This window comes from Simochromis diagramma, unplaced genomic scaffold (genome assembly GCF_900408965.1).
Source record: "Simochromis diagramma unplaced genomic scaffold, fSimDia1.1 OVJJ01000381.1, whole genome shotgun sequence".
NCBI lineage: Eukaryota > Metazoa > Chordata > Actinopteri > Cichliformes > Cichlidae > Simochromis > Simochromis diagramma.
The window spans coordinates 588181-607259 of NW_024386737.1; the positions used below are offsets into that span (position 1 = coordinate 588181).

The 19079-nt window shown below is 39.6% G+C and overlaps 1 non-coding gene across 1 annotated transcript; it reads left to right on the forward strand.

Moving 5' to 3' along the window:
- Window positions 1-15884: 15884 nt before the first annotated feature.
- On the forward strand, window positions 15885-16003 carry LOC120721210. The gene has a single exon (XR_005693134.1). It is a non-coding gene; the product is annotated as a 5S ribosomal RNA (ribosomal RNA).
- Window positions 16004-19079: the final 3076 nt, after the last annotated feature.

The window sequence follows — 19079 nt, forward strand, 5'->3', positions numbered from 1 at the left end:
AAATTGGAAGATTATTGTGATATTGAAAAATAAAATTATATTTTATTCTTTCTTTTTCACCGCTCAAAATAAGCGTCACACTCGCGGAAGCCGGTATACCCGCCGAAACGCCGTGCATTTATCGAGACTTTCGACCCCAGGTAGGCCAGTTATGGACCTTTGGATCCACATTATGTCAGCAGCTCCACCGTGAACTATGTTAAAACAAACACCGCTCACGCCTCACAGATGACAGCTTACAGTCCTGCGTAAAGATGAAAGCCCCGATCTGCAGACGCTGTGCGCAGAGGTTCAGGAGCAGAAGTCCCACTGTAAACATATCACGGCAGACCCGACGATGTTTGCATGAACACGCTTTTCAGCATCTCTTTATTGACCACTTTTCACACACGGTTGCTGTACGCATGCAGCCGGCTGTAGCTTTGCAGCTCACAGCCCGACAACACAACAGCAGAGAGAGCACAGACTTTAAGGCGGCGAGGCGTGATCGCGGGTGCCGCTCAGGTGCGTCGCCTTCCCTGCAGCGGCGCTGCAGACCACGCCCCGCCACACACATTAACCAGGTAAAATACATATTTAGGCAGAATTTTGCAAATATCTATTTTTTTTTTTTTTGTTAGCAGCATAGTGCTTTTTTTTTTTTCCAATTACTTTTTAAAAGTCAGGTCAAGGCTCCAAAAGCCCAAAGGCGATATAAGGGTGGCTCACAACAGTTTTGTTTGCTACATGGATCATTTTACTTCAGCTGGGTCTTTCCTTTTGTTATATTTCTTTAAGAGTTCAAAATGTGTTAATTACATAAATAAAATGTAATTTTCTCTGTAGCACTTCATGAATTTCACAAGTAACACACCTTATTTGCTCTATGGATTCTTTTAAAAAGCAGTTAAAAACTTTTCTGTTCAAACAAGCCTTTTGTTGATCTACGTATTTTATATTCTTTACATTATTTACATTTGATCTTTTACATTGTGTATAATGTCTATTGATTGTATTGTTTATTTTAATATTTGTGTACAGCGCTTTGTGACTGCCTGTCTGTGAAAAGCGCTTAATAAATAAACTTTACTTACTTACTTTAGTTGTTCACACAAAGCATAAAAGTAAAAAACAATATATACAGTGTTATCTTCACTTTAGATTTCAAAAAGTATTTGCGGCTCCCAGTGTTTTCTTTTGCATGGAAACTGGGTCCAAGTGGCTCTTTGGGTGTTAAAGGTTGCAGACCCCTGATCTATACCATCTAGGAAAATCCCTGTATTCAATGGTGATCCTCTTCAGTACATCTCTTTCATCGGCGCGTTTGAACAAGGAGTGGAAAAAATTGTATTGTACTGTATTGTTTGGAACAGTTTACAACATGACAGCCAAGAGAGCTAGTACACAGTTGCCAATATATGGCTGCAGGAAAAGGCTATATACAAGCAAAGCAAATGCTCAAAGAACACTGGAAATGAATATAAACTCGCAACTGCTTACATTGAAAAGACATTATCCTGGCCTGCCATTAAAAAAGATGTGAAATCATTGAAAGCTCATTCTCTGTTCTTACATGGGAGTTGTAATGTCATGAAAACCCTGCAATATATGCAGGAACTGGATATGCCAAAGAACATGAAAATCATTTTATGCAAACTGCCATACAAAATGAGAGAGAAATGGAGCCTTTGCATATGATATACTGAAAAATTCTAAAAATTTTCAAATTCTTTTGGGTCCTTTATTTGGGGACATTCAGAATGTAACATCAACAATCCCTGTCTGAAAGGTCAACAACAAACTGAAGGAAGTTACACCCAACCAAACAAATTAAAGGGAACAGCTTTGCTGCTACAGTCACACCCATGAACATGGATAAAACTTACAGCACAGGAAGGTTAATTACCACAACAAACCATGACTTTACAGTAAAGGCATCTTTTGTCTGCTGTACTCAACAACACACACTGGAGGAGTGCCAACAGTTTCAGCGGAAGAAGCACAGAGACAAAATGCTTTTTCTAAAGAAGAAAGGGCTGTGTTTTGGTTGCTTATGTGCTAGGCACATAAGTAAAGACTGTACAAGTGTTTGACATGTAGGACATGTGGTAAAGGTCATCTCACTGTCCTCCATATTGATAACAGAGACACAAATAGTTTAAGTCCAGAATCCAGAATCCACACAGAAGAATATAACTCCTATAAAAACACGTGGTCATACAGGGGCCAGAAGAGACAGTGGTTTGCTTTCCATTCCGCCAGTTCAAATAAAGTCCGTTAAAGGTAGTCATGTCATACAGATATATGCAATTTTAGATTTTGACAGTTCAGCTAGTGTCTGTTCAGAGCATATGCAAAGGCTAAAACCTGTGGGCAAACTCACTTTCTGTTACAAAACGATGAATCAAGAAAAGGTTGTCTCTACACACTAACTTGCTGGTCTTGAAATTCCTGCTTTGGGCAACAATGCCTTCTATGAACTTCCAGAAGTCCTAACACAAGAAAGGATGCCTGTCACTACACATAACCTTGCAAAAAAAAACAAAAAACGAAAAAACAAACAAGATCTGGTCCACTTATTTATTAATACTATTTGTATTTTATCTATTTTTTATCCATCATTTTATCCAGAAAGAATTTCATTGTACAGAGAAATGCTTTTTTCTTTGGACACATGACAATAAAAGCTTTGACTCTAGAATCTTGAATTTGTGGCTCAACACTGTCCTCTAGTGGACCAAAGAATACTCAAGAGGCACTCTGACAGTGGGTTCACATATGGGACTGTCTGCGAAAGCAGGTGCAGATATAGCAGCAGTAATTACAACAGATAACACTCTCTAGTGAACATCAGCTCTGAACACTGAACACAATAAGAACAATCAAGTAATTAACTGAAATACAGTCTGTAAAGCAATGCTTTTACACTGTTTACTATTACAATGTTGCTACTCTCACACTGGCAGAAAACAAAAATGGTGTCAAATGATGATGAGCTGATAAAAGTAAGAAACTAAAAAAACAGCAGCATGGAGAATTTCCTGGTTGGATCCAGGAGCTGAAGCTGTGTGTTCGTACATAGTTCAGGATGTCAGTGGGACAGTTTGAGGTGTTGTTGGCAGAGTTGGGACCAGATCTGAGGAGGCAGAGAAATCATTTCACAGAGCTGACTGAACCGGAGCATCGTGTAACTGTGTGTCTGTTGTAAATAATATCACGTGACTTATTCTACTTGGTTCGTCAGATCTTTTTGGATCCGAAAAATGGGGCAAAACATAAATGCCGCGATTTACCTGGGATTTCAGTAAAGTTGCTCTGTCTGTAATCAATCTCACCTCGCCCAAATTTAACATAATTTAGCTTGACTTAGGTTGTGTTTTTATTCTGATTTAGTATTCATAGTTTTCTTTGTTATTTTTTCCTTTTGTTCTATGTTCCCTGTGCATAATCTATGTTTCTGTTAAGTCTCCCGTGTTTAGTCAGGAATCAGTTGTTTTTGATTTTACTTTGGTCCGTCCAGTTTGTGCCGGTCCAGTTTGTGTCTTAGTCTGTGGCTGTATCCTAATTCAGGGTCTGCAGCCTTAAAGTACGCAGCCTCAACGACCCTCAAGGGCCGCGTACTTAAAGACCGCTAAGGCCGGAAGTGCGAGGCTTGTGAAATGGGATGGTCTAGCCTCCGTTGCGCTGCCCAGGTTGCCTAGCAACCATGATACTAAATCATACAGCTTTGTTTGACAGAAATGAAGGAGAAAATCTTTTGTTCATTGCCACGAAGTCTACACTGCCACGTCCTTAAAATTCAGGGAAATTAAGGACGCATTTGAGGGCCGCATTTCGAGCAGCCTTCGAATTGGGACAGCCTTCGTCGCGTTGCAGTGACGTAATTGGCCTTAAAATGCGGCCTTTAAGGCTGCAGACCCTGAATTGGGATACAGCCTTTGTCTCAGTGTTTAGGCTTCCTATTTTATTTTGATAGTCTCTCATCTCATGTACGTTATGTTCAGTTTAGCTTCCCCTCTTGCTAGTTAATTGATTCTGTTCACCTGCGCCTTGTTTTCCCCAGCTGTGTCTCTTTCCATGATTGTGTGATGTCTATTTAAGCCCTCAGTTTTCTTTAGCTCTACGTCATAGAAGAGAAGAGGATATAATCTTGAGAGTAAGAGTTGGGCACACAGGCTTAAATAGCACACTTAAAAGATGGATGACATGACACAGGGAATTGTGACTTCTGTGGACATGAGGAGACATTTGAGCAGTTAGTGTTGGAGTGCAATAAGTACAAGCAAGAAAGGGAAATATTGAAGTCTGAATTGCAGGAAAATAGAATTCATCTAAGGGTAAGGGACATATTTCAAAGGAATGCGGGGGATGTAATTTATAGGGCAGTGTTTGGATTTTTAAGATCGACAGGTGTGTATCCAAGACTGTAGACAAACTGCTCCAACCCACACTCCAGTCCAGAAGGTGGCGGTAAATGCACCTAAAAGTTGTTTGCAAACCGCCATTTAAATGTAGGAGAAGAAGAAGCTCTCTTTCATGTTGTACTGATTGTCTGCCTCAGTGATTTTGTCTCCTGTTTTCTTCAGCCACCTGGATTTGCTGCCTTTCATCAAACCAGTCTTGGAGTCTGCATTTGGTTATTAATTTCTATGCGCAAATGACACAATGAATCAGCATTGAACTACTTCAATTGTATTGAAAATAGGTTCTAGTGGCGAAATGGGAGACAGCAAAACAATGTCTCAGTAATTATGTGCTGAATGTAACAATGTTTTTTATGATTGATAAAAATACAATTTTGGAGAGCTGGTTTGACTTGTAAGTTGATCCTTTAAACAGCTGTATTGTAGCAGTTGAAAGAAATTGTGCTGGGGGAAACAGGATGTGCTGGGATGGTAGGGTGTGCTTGTGTAATTAGGTCGGGGTATGATTATGATTATGTACATGGGACGGATGTAAAGATTTTTAATCACAATATTTTTTTCCACTGTCTCTTTTTTTTTTTTTTTTTTTTTTTTTTTCCTTGCTGCCAACTTCTCCAGCTTTCAAAAATACACGTTTACGTGGGAAGCAGGCGTTACAAAGAATCTTGCATTCCGTTGCAGTAAAGATGGGTTCAACCATTCATGCGACTCAATCAGGAGACGTCATGGTCCACCTGTTTGTTTGTTGGGTTTTCCTCCTGCAGCGAAGTAAGCTCTGAAGCAGTGGTTCAAGGAAAATGCAAATTTCAGTCCAAAGCTTGTATCAAAGCATTGGTGTCATATGGCCATCACTACTAATCCCCACCAAACCATGACAGCTCCATAGACATGTTGTAGTTCATGGCTATAACAAATAATGACCATGTGGAATACAATGGCTCTTTTTAAATGTAGGTCTTTCACTACTGAAAAGTAAAAGAAGGTTCTAATCATGAATTCTTTATAGGTCGGTGAAATCCAGCCACTCAGCCAATGTGCTCTACAGGTAGTACAGGACACACATTCATTAGCAGAGACATGCAAAGCCCAGCCCAGCCTAGCCTTTTACTGTTTTAAAGCACTTTAAGTAGTTTAAGTACATAAAAAAAACGCAATGCAGAAGCAAGTCTAATATGCAATGGCAGCGAACTTCACAACTTAGCTGACCTGTGTGACTAGGAGGGTGAGTGCACATGTAAGAGGGTGGGGCAAGGCAAATTAAAGACTTAAAACAAACAACAGAATTTTTTTTGGACAGTCTAACATCAAGGACTGAAATGAGTTACACAGCAGACAACAAGTTATATGGATATAGCTTTCATTTTTCTTATAGTTAACATTTTTAACATACAGTAAATAACAAAAAGTACAAAAGTACATGTATTGATTTTCTGTGAAGGTTATTTGGATTTAATTTGCAAAAGAAAAAGTTAAAGAAAATAAGAACGAGACAAAAATCTGTACGATAAAGTTTCTGATGAAACGTTAAAGTATTTAAAGCATTTTTGTGTGACTGTGACTGTAATGATGGCAAAGCAAAATCAGCCAAAGAGTAAGCTGAAGCTACCCAAAGCTACTTATATTGTCATTTTCTATCCCCTTCACACATTGGTTACAGGTCAGGATTATCCCTAATAGATTTTTATGAGTTTCCAAATGAAGGTCATATTTTTTGCACCGACTACCTGTGAATAAAGCAGGTAGGTGGTGCTACATGGACTATATGGTGTTAAGGTAAAATATATATTCTTTGTTCTTATATTATATTGTTTTATGTAGGCCAGTTGTATTTAATCATTGTTTTTCCTACAATATTGACACATTAGCATACCTGAATATCCATTATGGTATAAAAAAGTGGTTCTCTTACGTTTCCTCCACTGATATAGACCAAGTTTGTTTTATATAAGCATGCTTTCAGTTTTATTTGGGTCACTTTGATGAATTCCCTCCTCTCTTGTCCACACTAGTCTAGACCACATTTAAAAAAAAGGCCAGAGCAAAATTACAGACCAGCAAGGTCAACATCATCAGATGTAAATCCAGGGCCAGATTTGGACAAGTTTTCCACACCTTCACCTCCACCCTACTCTGACCGTGAAAAACAAGCTTCAAGAGCAACCAATCGATCCCAGGCCAAACCAAAAATTGCTGGACCAATTGCATCATGTCTTTCTCCTCAAATCACCAGATTGGGAAAAGAGTTTAACCTAAGAAGGAGTGAGCACTAAAAACTGTAAAAATAACTTCCATGACGCACAAACAGACATAATTGAAAGGTACAAATGTGTTGTGCAAGAAACGAAATCAAACGTGGTGCAGATGTGTGTCACAGGCTGATCTGGCTGTAGGCTGTGGCACTTGGCCAGAGGTGGCGCTGGTTGACTCGAGTCCATGTTAGTGCACACAAAGTAAACTGCTCGCTTTAGTTGTGAAGCAAAAACGCTGAAACCGGAGAAATAAAACGTGCGAGGGGAACGATAACGACGACAAGAGTCTCCCGATCGTTTACTCTTGCTGTCCTGTGAACAACATCGGCGTGGTGTTAATTATTTGCTGTTTTCGCGATCGCGTCGCGAATGAGGATATCACCAGGTAAACTCGCCACATTTTAAACATTTTGTTGTTCAACAGCATCAAGACTGACGGAGTGTGTTTGAGATAACCTCACAAGTGTCACAGGTGACACATTTGGCGTTTTTTTTGCTGGTTTGTCAGTAGCAGCTCCTGAAACGCAAGACTGCCACACATCTGTTCGACCAACGCCAGTTGATCTAAACGCCAGTAGATCTGGAACACCGGAAGTTACTAAACTTCACGAGTGTATGCACTCACTCCAAGAAGCGTATAATTATAAATATGCATATAAATATGCTACGATGAGATAGCTGACTTCATCTAACTAGCAAATGTTTTCCAGGCTACGTTGGTGATGCAGTTTTTTTTAATGTGTATGATATTTTTGTCATGCGATTTTAAAGCCGGTCCTACAACCGCATCCAAGAATAACATGCAGCTTATCTCAGAACTGTCGGTGAAAATTATTCTTGGAGCTAGGTTTAATTGAGCTGCATTTTAAAGAGGTGCAATTTCACAATTTGTGTATATTTTCTAAGTTCACTATTTTGTCATGTGTTGAGAAAAACACAGATTTAAAAATTACATGGTCTAATATTTACATTTAGCATATAACTGCAACATGCTTTTTTTCGTTTTTTTTTTAAAGACTCGAAAGGACTTGAAATTCAGAATTTCAGACTTGTGACTTTACTTGGACTTTTACACCAGTGACTTGAGACTCGACTCTGACTTGCCTGACATTACTTGAGACTTGACTTGAGACTTGAGGATAAAGACTTGAGACTTACTTGAGACTTGCAAAACAATGACTTGGTCCCACCTCTGCTGTTTTCTTTCTTCTTTTAACATCCACAGCACCTTCCTTAGCTTCATTATCCAGGCTACTGCTCTTTTCAGTTTATTCCAGTCTGAATAGTAGTCTATCACGCGTTTCATTGGTTCCATGCCTTCCTCAACTTTCAGTATATTAACCGTTGCTGAAGTCTTGACTTCTGGATCATTTTGAAGGTTTTCCTTCTTTCACACTGGCTGTTCTGGCCATTCTTTTTCGTCTAGAAGATAGTTCGGCTCGTGAATCCATGAACCTCCTTCCAACAGATCTTTTGCCTTTAAGCCTCTGCTTGCTTGATCTGCAGGATTTTCTGCCGATGTCACATACTTCCATTGTGATGGCCTGGTTGCTTCTCGAATCAGTGAAACTCTATTTGCAACAAATGTTTTGAAGCGAGATGTTTCACTATCAATGTATCTAAGCACAGTTGTGCTGTCCGTCCAGAAGACTGATTGTTGCAGAGGAACTTGAAGTTCTTGTCGCAATAATCTGTCCATCCTCACTGAAATCACTGCTGCAGTCAGCTCAAGCCTAGGAATCGTCACTTGCTTGAGTGGAGAAACTCTGGATTTCCCAATGAGAAAGGCACAATGTCTCTTGCTGTCACGGTTCTGGGTCCGTTGGACCCAGTATTTTGAGTTTATTATGTTTTGGTTTATTTTTGCATTATAGATTGTTTTCTGATGTTCTGGTGCTTTGTTTATTATTATCATTATAGATCTGTTTCTGTTATTCTTGGTGAGGGATCAGTTCTTAGGTTTTGGGTTCTCATGTGTGTTGCAGTTTCTGTTCAGTGTCTAGTCTGTCTCTCAGTGTCATGTCTGCATCTGGTTTAGTAATTCTTGTTTCCTGTCTTATTGTGAAAGTCTTTGTCTTATGTTAGTGTGCAGCTTAGCTCCCCCGTCTCGTTAGCCCTGATCTCCCCCAGCTGTGTCTCCCTTCTGTGGCCCATTCCCTCATTACTACCCTGTGTATTTAAGCCCTGTGTTTTCCCATGCTCTGTGTCGTGTCGTACCCTCAGACCCTGCCTGTGTGGTCCTGCTTGGTTTCATGGTTTGGTTTCTGTTTTTGTTTCATGCCAGCAATAAAAGCTGTGGTTTTAGTTACATTTTGTCTCGGAGTACTGCATTTGGATTCACATTTCCACCTGCCCGCACACAGAGCCCTGACACTTGCCTTGTCTATTTTCCATCAACAGGTAAGAGACTGTTCCATATGCGTAATCCGAAGCATCGGAAAAATGGTGCAACTGCGCAACAACGGTGTATCCGAAACCTGTAGGCTTTAGGCATCTACTCACATGGAAGTTGAAGAGGAGTACAACGTCTTCTTTCCATTTTTTCCAAATTTTTGCATGCTTTTCATTGATCTCCTTGTCCCAACCATGCTGCTCTTTACAGAGATCTTTCAACAAAAGCTTTGCAGGCAAGATGACTGGTGCTAGAAAGCCAAGAGGGTCACAAATTGAATTAATGACTGACAAAATGCCTCTTCTGGTCATTGGCTTGTCGTGCAACCTTATAGTGTAAGTGAAGGTATCTGTTTCTGTGTTCCACTGTACACCTAGAGTTCTCTCAACTGGCAAAGTGTCATAAGATCCAGATCTTTCACCTCGTTGGCTCTGTGTTCTTCAGGATTTGACATCAACACTTTCCTACTGTTACTTGTCCATTTTGTTAATGTAAACCCTCCACTGGTACACAGAGCACGAAGATCACTGACTAATTTCACTGCAGCTTCTTCTGTAGCTACACTTTTAAGACAGTCATCTATGTAGAAGTTGCACAGGACTGTCTAAACAGCTTCTGGAGATGCTTCTTCCTTGTGATCTCCTGCCATTCTTCTTAGCGCATATGAGGCGACACTTGGTGAGGAAGTAGCTCCAAAGAGGTGCACCATCATCCTATATTCCTTCATGGGCTCATCCAGCTTGCCATCTGGCCACCAGAGAAAACGAAGTAGATCAGCATCCCTTTCTGGTACATTGACTTGGTAAAACATTGATTCAATGTCTGCCATCAGCGCTACTGGCTCTTCACGGAATCTTAAAAGAACACCCACCAGCGTGTTAGTCAGATCCGGTCCCTGCAGTAACTCCTTGTTTAGAGACATATCCTGGTATGAAGCCGTACAGTCGAACACGACCAGCAACTTTCTCTTCTTCGGGTGATACACCCCATGGTGTGGTATATAGAACACTCTGTTGTCGTCACGGCTCAACTGGTGGTCTGGCACTGGAACTGCATAGCCCTTGGTGATTATGTTTTCCATGAAGCACTTATAATCTTCAAAAAACTGAGGATTCTTCTTAAACTTCCTGAACAAACATGCTATCCGCTGCTCCGCAACACAATGGTTGTTTGGCATTTGAAGATTCTCATTCTTAAGTGGCAATCCAATGTTATAGTGTCCATTTTCGAAGGTCGTTGTCTTTTCTACTGCTCGTAGAAACTGTTTGTCTTCTTGTGACATTTCCTCTTTGTCATCATAATTACGTTCTGAAAAATCTATGTTATACTGTTGGACCAGTAGCTTCTCAGCTTCCACTAAGGAGCTTACTGAGAAATGTGGTTCTTTGTTTTCTGAGTCATTTAGTCCTTTTCTTATAGGTCCATTCACAACCCAACCAATGGTGGTCTTCACTGCATAAGGACCTCCATTTTGTCCATTAATGACACGCCATGGCTCCATTGCTTTTGCACAGTTGGCTCCTATAAGCAGGTCTACATTAGCCTCTATCTCTGGTAGCCTCACTTCATGTAGATAAGGCCACTTCTGGATGTCTGACTGCTTGGGTATGTTTCCACTACTCACAGGTATACTAGTGTGAGTGAACACCTTGGGTAAGTCAATAAACTTGGAATCTTCCAACCTACACACTTCCAGGTCTGATATAACAAAACTGTTCATGAGTTTCTGTTCTCCTGGTTTTTCTTGACTCATGGTACTTAGAAGTATCCGTGTAGGCTTTCCTTTAACATTCAGTTTCCTTTGTAGATCTTCCGTGCAGAATGTTGCCGTGCTTCCCGGGTCCAAAAAGGCATATGTCTCTATATATTTATCACTCATTTTAGATTTGATCTTGACTATAGAGAGCACACACTCTTCTCCGGCCCCTGTAAGCCCACAAGTCTTTTGACTGACAGGAACTTGAGCACAAGGTGCCTCATTACCATCAGTAACATCCTTCCTTTCTGTTTCCACAGAACTTTCTTTTTTTTCCCCATGTGCAGAATGTCTGGGTGCTTTAGTGAACACTCTTTACACTCCATTCTGCGCTTGCAGAACTTGCTGAGATGCCCATAAACTAAACATCCAAAACAGAGTCCCTTTGACTTCAAGAAATCCACACGTTCTTTGTGTGGTTGATTCTTAATCTTGCCACAAGAAGCAAGAGTGTGAGGCTGCTGACAATACAAACATGGCTTCTCAAAGGCACTCACGGTCTTGATTGAATTTTCAGTTTTAACGTTTGTTTTTTGTAGTCTTTTGTTCGCGGCGGAAATGTTGGTGGCAAAACTGCTTCCTCGAAACTCCTCCTTTGCTGGATATTTTTCCCTTTGGTCAGTCTTTCCACTTGTCGCTGCACGGTTGTCTGGGATATTACCAAAGAGTGGATCCATAGCTATTTTAGCCTGGCGGTCTATAAAGTTCACCAAATCTGCAAATCTTGCTCTTTTGCCCCTCTTTTCTTGGAGTTCAAATGCTTCTACACGCCAACGTTCTCTGGTTTTGAAGGGCAGCTTGGATATCACTGTGCGTAGATTGGTTGGATTATCCATCTCTTCCAAAAATTCAACATCCTCCATGGTGTTGCGACATCCAGTCAGGAACATAGCATAAGCATTTATTGCCTTTGCATCGTCATTTTTCACTTGCGGCCATTTGAGTGCTTTCTCAATGAATGCGCTTGCGATCCTTAGCTCGTCTCCATAGTGCTTATGTAGCAACCGTCTGGCCTCACGGTAACCTTTGCTAGGAGTCATGTGTACACAACTGCGAATTAGCTCCTGTGGTTCGCCACCAGTGAACTGTTCCAAAAAATACAGCTTATCTTGATCGTTATCCGTCTTTTGCTCTACTGCATGTTCGAAGGCTCTTATGAAGGCCTTATACTGTAGTGCATCACCTTTAAAAACAGGAATGTCCTTTGATGGCAACTGAGCCAACTGCTGCTGTTTCACAAGTAACTCAGTGATTACATTCTGTTTCTGCATGACTGACAATAGATCATCACTTCTGTTAACGTGAGCATTAAGCCCATGAGTGGAGACTGGATGAGACAGTTGTGGTACCTGTGAGTTTTGCACTTGTGAATTAGTGTTACTACTCACATCAGCTTGTTGTGGGAGCATTATGCCAACTCTTTCCTTTTTAACTCCTCGACCTTGCGATCTTTGTCTGAGCTGTTATGTGTCAATACAATCTTCAGATCTTTCATATTCTTTGAGCACCTTTAATTTTGCTTGACTTTCCGCTAATGCAGTCTCCAACTCTAACTCTTCCTTTTCCGCTTTGACTCTTGCTGTTTCAAGATCGAGATGTTGCCTAATCCTGGCCAACTCCAACTCAAGTTCTTGCTTTTTCTTCAATGCTGCGGCTCGTTCCAGCAAGGCTGCGTGTTCTGCCTCCTGTTTAGCACGAGTGGAGGAAACTCTAGATGTTGTAGATGCTCGGCTGACTTGAGACCCACGCGAGCTATGAAGCGAGTTTTTTGACTTATGCAGTGGCGGCACTCCGTCTCTATTTCACTCTTCTGTACCACCTTTAGGAGTCAGTCCGGCAACATGCATTTGAAACGCGAGCAAGTCCAGGTACTTTTCTTGCAAAAAATGTTTATTGAAACTTTTAATTTACATGGCAAGACTCGGTCAAAAAACTGTGTTGCTTCCAGCTTATCCGACTCCCCAACTACGTAATTACAGTGTGCCGGAAGCCCAAAATACTAAAAAGCGCATTAGAATGTCGCACTTCTATATTCTATACCTTTAACAAAACAGTATTTTGAAATCAACTAAAATTATATTCTTAACATCAAACATATATATTTCTCTAATTATTTTACCAGTACCAATAAAATTAACCTTTTAATTGGCTCTTACACCATCCTCATGCTCTCATATGCAATTACTCAGCACTCACCCAACGTGGAGACTAGGGATGGGTATCGTTTAGGGTTTTATCTGATACCGGTGCCAAATCGGTACTTTTGAAACGGTGCCGGTGCTCAAACCGGTGCTTAAAGAATGGAGAACACAAAATTGGTCCAAAAACCTCTCATGTTCAGCTGTTTTTTTTGTAAAAAGATAACAATGTTAGCTTTTTTTTTTTTTTTTTTTTTTTTTTTTTTTTTTTTGCAGCTATGGGGCATATATGGTATCACTCTTGGCTGGAAGCAGTGCTTAAACAATGGGAAAAAAAAAAAAAACAAAACACAAACTTTGTCCAGAAACCTCTCATGTTTAACTGTTTTCCACTTTTTCTTTGGTCATTTTAGCCTTTTTGGCCAGGGTGAAGGGAGTATCTGCCATCAAACAAGAAGACAGCCGCATGTAGCTATGATGATGTTTGCTAGTTCACCTTACATGCATTAATGTAATCGCGTGGTTAGCCTACTCAACGTAAATTACACACGAACAACATTAAGCTACTCACGCAGAGAAGAACGGCTGCTGCTGCCATCATCATCCTCATCATTTCTGCTACACTGGCAGGGCTAGGGGCCAGGACTCTCCTCTTTGGGTTTTTGGGGATGTTGCTAACTCCGGGTCTGATAACAGGCACCACACCCGCAGTAGATGCGCTCGGTGTGAGGTCTCGCAGCAAGCTATCAAATACGGCGCATTTCTCGGCTTTTAAAAAAAACGCTATGCGTCGCCAGGTGTTTCATCGGATTCGAGGTGTTACCTCCTTTGACAGTATCACAGTATCAGCTTAAAGCACTTGTTGCAGGCTGCATATTTTGCTGTGAAGTACAGCCAGACTTTTGACCGCTTCGCCTTGGTCATTTTTAATCTGTAGCTCTGCTCTAAAAGAATGTACGTACCTGGCCCCGCCTACTATCCTCGGAAACGTAAAAATGATTGGCTAGAATCTAAAGTGTATCACAGCTCAGGAAAAAAAAGCACCGAAATGTGCGCTGCTTTTCGGTCTGGTTACTACCGTTTATGTCAGAACCGGTGCTATCATGGCACCGGACACCGGTACCCATCCCGAATTTATTTTCATCCTCATCAGTTACTCTTCTGTTCATCCTAATTGTCATCGTTTGTTGTATCCGGATCAGACGAAAAAAGCATGTGCGACTAAACGGTGAGATTTAATTTGTATTTTTTTAGTTATTTTAAAACCACTGCATATAATATGTTAGTTACTTAAGAAGCTTCATTTCAATCTAAACTTCTGAAAGGTTACTTGTGGAGCTCCCCAAGGTGCAGTGCTAGGACCACTATATTTATATTTAGACTTAAGTTAATGTAATGGTAGCAGGTTAAAGACATTTCAAACTGCAAATGACTCAAATATATTTTGAAAATATTGTTAAATTGTGGACGAGGCATCTAAACCTGATCTTTCAAAAAAGCCATGCTGCAAATGCAAGCAATGCTCTTACTTATTTAAGATGATAACACTTAACTGGAGCCTTTTTTAAAATTTTACTGACATAATGATTGAGCGGCCTAAAACTGCAGGGTCACATAGCTACAGAAATCACCTCTGTCGTGTCACATAGGATGGGTGGGGGTGTCGGGGTCTGATCCAAACTCCACATGAACCATGTAACTCCGGCACACCACAACGTTGTCTTAGTTGTGTACGTTTACTGCAAAGGAGATCAACTTATTTTTATTTATCCTTTTTAAAAAAAAAATCCTTTTGCGTTTAGTTGACACAACCCCATCAAAGCCATTTTCTCAGTAATAGCAGGTTTTACCTTTTTTCTTACCAACACTTTAACAGATGATGATATATTTGTTGCTGATTTTGTACCACTGGACATAATATAAAATAAATCTAATATAAGATTCGTATAATCAAAGTTCAGATCATGTGCAGATGCTTGCAGTGATTAAAAAGTGCACGGGGAAGTCATAAGTCACATTTATAGTAGTAGAACATGTGGGCCGACTCCCAAAACCCTTCCAGTGATTCCCTTTAAAAATGTCAAACCTAAAATGACACAACTGTATATTTCTGGATTTATAATTCATTTATTATTACAGAAGGTTCTGCTGCTGACACACAGTCTGACAATGCGTCCAATCAAAGGCTCTGGACCTTCATGAGGATATATATGAATCTCCAGTAAGTGTTCCTCAACCTCACCCCCACCTACCTCAGGCTCCTTCTCCATCAGAGAGGTGATGCTCTGGGTATTTAAAGCCAGTGTTACCAGCCGGAGATCGGACCAGAGCCTCCACCCCAAACTGCTGCCGAACACCTGCAATAGCTCCTGTTGGTGGTCGGTCCACCAGAGATTAATTTTAATAATAATTTCTAATTTAACAGTCATTTTATTTTTTTAATACACATTTTTGAATATGATGGCACATAAAGGTCTTTAAATGTATGAAATGTGTATGTATGTCTGTAAATTATTAAGTGACCTGTACAGTGATTGATTTACATCTTAAGATGTATGTTTTATCTTTGTTTTAATTAAGTTAAATTAAGTTAAATCATTGTTACTTTTTCCTGACATTAAACATAAGTAAACAAGTAATAAAACACAGATTTAGATTTTTTTTTAATGCAAAAAAATTGGATAATTACAAGTGTGCCTAATTTAGCAGTTTCTGTCTATTTTAAAATGTAAACTGTGACATGTATATAAATAAAATGAATGGGTACACACAAAATCCAAATAAGATTTTGAAATCCATAATAATCTGTTTTAAGCAGGAATAAATAACAAGTTAATGTTTCAACTCATTGTTGGGTGTCTTCCTCTCTTGTACTCACATGTATTAGAATTGTTACATAGGACATTTTTGTCAGCCTCAAAAAGGCAGTTTCGGACGTCCTTTCGCGCTTACGGCCATACCACCCTGAACAAGCCTGATCTCGTCTGATCTCGGAAGCTGAGCAGGGTCGGGCCTGGTCAGTACTTGGATGGGAGACCGCCTGGGAATACCAGGTGCTGTAAGCTTTTGCACTTACACACAAACTGCAGAGGGCAAAGCTACTCACTCCCTACCTCAATAACAATCATTAGTGCTCAGCTGGTATTCTTCATGATAACATTTTCTGCATCAACGTCCAAACAGGAGTACTTAAAAGTTTCAGTGACAACATGATGCAGAGTTTGAGCTCTGACTCACGTTCATCTTATCTCAATAACCCATTAATCTTGCTTCATGGGACACCCCGAATCTCCTGAAATTAAGAATACATACTTTATTGGCCACATTACACTCACAGAGGTGTTTATTTTCAATTATTTAAAATAAAATGCACTTTTAATTTTACAAAATAATGGTGGAATATTCATTTTCTTTGCTTGACAGTGAAAGGAAAAACACCAACAAAAAGGACACTTTAGCAGTAACAAGAAAAATCAGTTTGTATTATCAGATTTTAAGAGGAAGTCATTTCAGAAAAACATACATTTATATTTTATGTCTAAATTACAAATTATCACCCAAATTAGGACAGTTTGTATTTGAGTTTTCGGTTACCTCTTGAACATCTCTAACTGGAGATTATATTTAAATATATTTGCTGAAGCAAGAAACCTAAAAAAGCAAAGTCTTTGTTCTAAGTGTCACACTTACTTTGTTCTTTATCTGTGAAAGTAGACGAGGCCTCTTGGATCACTTCCCTTCAAAACCATACGTGCGCACGCACGTAAACATGATGATACCATGCTCTGACAGGAAACAGCCTCTAAAATGGAAAGCGGCTGTTAGCTGAATGTGATGACAACAGTGAAGAAGAAGATGGCTTCTGCTGCCACCATCGCCGTGTTTCTGCTCTGCTGCTTCATCACTGCCTCCACAGGTACGCTACACTTCATCTCTGTATGCTGTCAGGTGTAGTTTTTGGTGAACTGTATAAGCAATTAGCTTTAAAATCCAAAGTTTATGGCTTTAATTTCAAATGTTAAGTGTCAAAATTCAAATGTTTTTGAAAGATAAAATCATTTATCAGTGTTTAGCTGCACACTGAATAATTTTTTAACACATCACAGACACTTGATGTGTTGCTATGTAGCATGCAGTCCTTTTTTTCTGTACGAAGCTCCCACTAAAAAGCTCCCACGTAAAAATGCCTTCATTTAGTTGTAGTTGATGAACTAAAGCATAAATATAATTATCTTATTTAAAAACTTAGATTCAATTTCATCTCGTTAATTGTTTGTTATTCTGCGCTGTCATTTACCATCATTAACAGTTTGTTTCGTACTTATGAAATGCAAATTTGGCTTCATTCCTCAATAGAGGACTCAGAAACTGAACAGTGCTGACTAAAAAGAAAAACTAGTTTGTCTTCACTGGACTGGACTTAATTAAAGTTATCACTGTCTTTACATAAAGACTTTCGAATTTAAAAAAAAATCATTTAAATGATGAGTAACAAAATCCACGTAGGTTGAAGTCAACCACACACAGAGTGGGGTGTAGCGCTGCAGCGCTTCACCCCCATCTGTGGAATCTATAAGTCATAAACTGCATCACTTCACTTCTTCTTAGTTTTACATTGAATGTTGTGATTATTTCAGCACTATTTACAGGAATAAGTGATCTTCACACGATGTCAGTGATGCCTTTTGACAGTTTTCTTTGCAGGTCATGCATCATGTTGACTGGTTGTGTTTGAATTTTACAATCTTTACAATTTTTACAAAAAAAAAAAAAGAAAAAGACATTCTCATATGACAGTTATAAAGATAAATGCCTTTTTGTCTTTTCTGCAACTGTAAAGTTGTGAGAGGCATTTTTTAGGAAAGGCATGCAAGAGTCACAGGGAAGTGGTAACGGTCACGGGCAGACGCTCAGAGCTCTCTGGGTTAGAGTCTTGAGAACCGCTTGTGGTTAAGATGGAGAGAAACAGAAAACTTATGGTTAAAATTTTAAAAGATAATGCGTTTTCTCTTCCTTTTTTGCTACATGAAAGGTGTGGGGCAATTACCCACGAGTCACTTTGTGACTGCCTCTGAACAAAGGCACTCAACCAGCTTTGACTAGTGTCTCAAAATTAGTGATAACAAGAAGCTTATTTTCTTGTTATCACTTTGGAAAATATTAATGTTGTGACTCTTGAGCAGACGACTGATATAACCTCTGATTTCCTGTGGGTTCCCCTAATAGAAAATGAAACTGTCAAGTTGTTCAGTGATTGCAAAATCCATTTTACTGAGTACGTCTAATTGTCTTCTCAGTGTCTCATAATCATGAAGAAATGCCATGTGCCTTTAAAAAATATTATCTGGTGCTCACAACTGACGACAAACTAAAGTTAGGTTTAGTTTATGTTTAAATGTGCACGGTGGTCTGAAGAGAAACAACAGGATATGAGATAACAATCATTGAGCCTCAGTGATCTGTCCTATCATAGACATTTGTCAGCTACACAGCGAGTGTATAAACTGGTTGTAGCGCACGCACAAATGTAGCAGATTAAAAGAACTCAACCTACACAGAGATCAATCTAAAAACATGATCATCTTCTACAGTAGTCGACTTTTATTGGGAAGACCAAAAAAGACAAAAACCTTATTCTGAAATATCAGCTGATTGTCAGTGATTTATCAAATTAAAACAACGTATCGAACATCTCCTGATGGGTTTTAGTAATTTCTTACAAAAAAGCCACTCAGAGACATTTGGACATGCAGGAAATGTGTTTGATGCTGTGCACAAAGTCATTAGTTTTGGTATATTTATGTTTACAACCTGCTAATGTCCCCTCTAAGTTAGAAATATTTTACAATTTGCAAACAGAATGTAAATGTTAGTGCCTGATACTTTCTTTGTGCATTGTGATCTCTTTACAGCTACTTTGGAAATTTGTAATGTCCTTCAAATGTTATAAATTGACATACAATCATTCAGAGCCTTTCTAACATGGCTAATGTCTTTCTTCATCTTTCTGTTTCAAAGGCTCTCAGGATGATTGTGTGTACGCTGCAACAGGATCAAGCTTTACTGTGCCACTTACATATAAGTTGAAGGAATCAGATAACCTGAAATGGCTCAAGGACACAGCGTAAGCTGTTTATAAAA